Source organism: Artemia franciscana, chromosome 18, assembly GCF_032884065.1.
Source record: "Artemia franciscana chromosome 18, ASM3288406v1, whole genome shotgun sequence".
NCBI classification, from domain to species: domain Eukaryota; kingdom Metazoa; phylum Arthropoda; class Branchiopoda; order Anostraca; family Artemiidae; genus Artemia; species Artemia franciscana.
Genome location: NC_088880.1, coordinates 11,495,455 through 11,499,271, shown reverse-complemented (window position 1 = coordinate 11,499,271; position 3,817 = coordinate 11,495,455).

Below are 3,817 nucleotides of genomic sequence, written 5' to 3'. Positions count from 1 at the left end.
TTTCTTTTCTATTTTCTTATACTGTATATTTTAACATAAGAATAAACTATTTGTTAATTAATCCGCATTAGTGAATTATATTTATTAAGAGGAACATCATCCAGCAGAACGTAATAAACGTGTCATTGTGAGTTTCTGAGTGAGTCATAATGCATGTGTGCTTTTGACTTAGAGCAAATTCCAAAATACTACTCTTCGTCCTCACGAATGTCCCATCATGTCTGTGAAGAAAAGACTGGAACACTGGAAAAATAATTTTGAAACGCACTACTGGATTCCATGTGATTTTTTTTTTTTTTTCAAAAAAAATGACGATTTCCTTATTCAGTAGTGCCATCTACTAGTTTATATATTTTTGGATTCTTACTTCAGTTGCTTCTTTGCTCTTATTTTCGCTATTTTATTTTAGTAGTTTTTTTTTCATATATAACGCAAAAAATTAATAGTGACCAGTCGTAAACAAAATTTAGTGAGAATAGGGTCCAACCTTTTTATTATTTACCACTTTAGTCTATTATTTTAACACCACTATGAACAAATGAAGTTTTACTAAGAAGAGAGTGACCCCTACAAATCTTTACTAAAAAGCAACTTGGACTTCAATCTTCCTTCTCCGGTGGAATATCCTACATCCACTGTATGCAGTAACTGTTAAAAAAGAGCGTTTTGGGTTTCATAATATTATATATTTGGACTTCACCCTTGCAGTCGTAAGGGCAAGTGTCACTAATTATGCAAATTAATCAAAGTTCACTCAGTATTTTCAGGAAAGTGTGAAATAATCACCATCCATGAAATAAGTCCTTGACGCATCTTGATTTGTATGTCTATATTTCAATATTATGCTCGGAATGTATTATCAGAAAGCCAAATAACTCTTATAAATTAACTTTGGTTGAAAATTCCTAAAAGGCGTAAGAGATATAGCGACCTGAATTAACAAACTTTGTGGAAGTTGAAGCTAGTGTCTTTTTTACGTCTTTTGTAGATCTTTGTCTTTTGAGGAACTTTGTCGAGAGGGGGGGGGGTCTAGATTCTTGCCATCTGGGAATTCTCAGAAGGGATTTTTTAACTTTAAAGAAATTTGATTAGTTTCTTTAGAGTAAAATTTTTATAATGAAAGAGTTTATGAAATTCTTTTGCATTTTGGGTACCAGAACACAGGGGAATTCAGTAACCTAAGATGTGGCTTCTTTTCCCAGGAGCATTGTATCGAGCCGTGGTCTTAGAACACCGGAAGAGGGCTGATATCTTTTTCAGAATGCGTCCGAAAGCAATAGAGTTAAACAGATAAGCTACATAAGGAAAACTCGAATGTACTTTAGATTCCCAAAGATGCTCTTGTTTTTCTGAAAATTTGCTGACCTTTTTTATAATTCACCAATACGATCTATTAACTGTGCAGATTCATTAATTTTTATTTCACTTACTTTTTCGCTCTCTAAACGTCCGTGTTCTGCTTTGAGCAGTTTTAATTTTGTCTATTATCTTTTCATGTCTTTTTTTTATGTAAAACGAATGAACCGAAAGAGGTACAAAGAAAATAAATAAAACACTGATTATTTAAAAATTTGGCAAGAATCAGGTTTCAAGGGTTCAGCATTGTTATATTCAATATTATATTCAGTAAATTTAAAAGATTTTTGACTGTCTATTTACGATATTCCTTAATACAGGTTTTTGACAGTTATAGGCAATTCTTCGTTTTGCATCGTTTTTCCAAATAAGATTAATTAATAATAATAATAATTGATTTGTTACCCGCTTGTTTTGACAATTTAAGCAGAGTAAAAACGTTAAGGAAAGAAAAACAAAATAACACAAACAATACAATCAATACAGTCTAATCAAAGGGTGGTAAGGACCCAAGCGTTGACAGGCCTCAGCACCTAATCTAGCATAGAGTTTCTTATAAACAAAAATAATATCAGTGGCACAAAACTTTCTAATAATCTTCTGATTTCTATAAGAACGCGGCAGATACAGACCGGGACACAAATGACGACCGGGACACGGGGATACAGGGAATATAAATGACGACCGGGAACCTCAAAGAGAAATTACAGACTGGGACACCGGGACACAGGGAATATAAATGACGACCGGGACACAGTGACACAACTAAAAAGGGGACGACGGGGGTACAGGGACGATATATAAATGACGACCGGGACACAGGGATTGTTCGAAGAGAAATTACAGACCGGGACACCGTTACACAAATGACGACCGGGACGCTGGGACACAGGGAATATAAATGACGACCGAGACACAGGGACTATAAATAACGACCGGGACAAAGGGACACATCGTTAAAATAATGAGGTATAGATCTGAATACGAATTGAAAATTTGTTTGTAGATCTATAAAATTTGCTAGTAGAAAATTTGCTAGTAAGATTTGCTAGTAGATATATAAAAGTACTAAAATTTGCTGGTAGACAGCAAATTCCAACAGCTAGTAGATATATATAAAAATAAGTTGTATGTGTGTCTGTCGATTAACGTCATGATTGTGTGTTGACTTACGTCATGTCTTGACGACTGACGAAATTACAGACCTCGACATCGGGACACAAATGACGACCGGGACACCGGGACATAGGGAATACAAATGACGAAAGGGACACTCAAAGAGAAAGCGACCAGGAGACAAGGAATGTTCGATTAGCAATCACCATCAACAAAGCACCGGGACACAAATGACAACCGGGACGAAAATGATGACCGGGACACGGGGACACAGGGAATATAAATGACGACCTCGACACTCAAAGAGAAAGTACAGACTGGGACACCGGGACACAAATGACGACCGAAATACTGGGAATATAAATGACGACCAGGACACAACTACAAACATTCCCTGTGTCACCGTCGTCATTTATATATCCCCCTGTGCCCCCTGGCACCCCCCTTGTAGTTGTGTCCCTTTGTCCTGGTCGTCATTTATATTCCCAGTATTCCGGTCGTCATTTGTGTCCCGGTGTCCCAGTCTGTACTTTCTCTTTGAGTGTCAAGGTCGTCATTTATATTCCCTTTGTCCCAGCATCCCGGTCTTCATTTGTTTCCCGGTGTCCCGGTCTGTAATTTCTCTTCGAACAATCCCTGTGTCCCGGTCGTCATTTATATATCTTCCCTGTACCCCCGTCGTCCTCTTTGTAGTTGTGTCACTGTGTCCCGGTCGTCATTTATATTCCCTGTGTCCCGGTGTCCCAGTCTGTAATTTCTCTTTGAGGTTCCCGGTCGTCATTTATATTCCCTGTATCCCCGTGTCCCGGTCGTCATTTGTGTCCCGGTCTGTAATTTCATCAGTTGACAAACATGACGTCAGTCGACAAACAATTTCATGACGCATACAGCTCAATCCTTACAATGACGTCAGTCGACACACCTGAAGTCACTCGACAGACACACAGACAACTTATTTTTATATATATAGATATATAGCTCTTGGGGGGGGGGCTTGGGGGGCAATGCGCCCCCAAGCCCCCCGCGCGCGTAAGTCGTTACACGCCATATTAGTTACCTGCCATTGTAGTTGTGTCCCTGTGTCCCACCTGTGAATTGAGATAGATATAAATATATATATTTTTTGAACTACATAAAACTTGCGAATATACAACATTCTTCGCTGTCCAATTTAACTACGTAAAACTTAAGAATATACAACATTCTTCCATGTCCTATTGTTTGAACATGCAACATAAAATTGTCCATGGGAAAAGCAATCCGTATTCAGATCTATACCTGATTATTCTAATGATTGCCCTTTAGCTTTGTTGATGCTGATTGCTAATCAAACATTCCCTGTGTC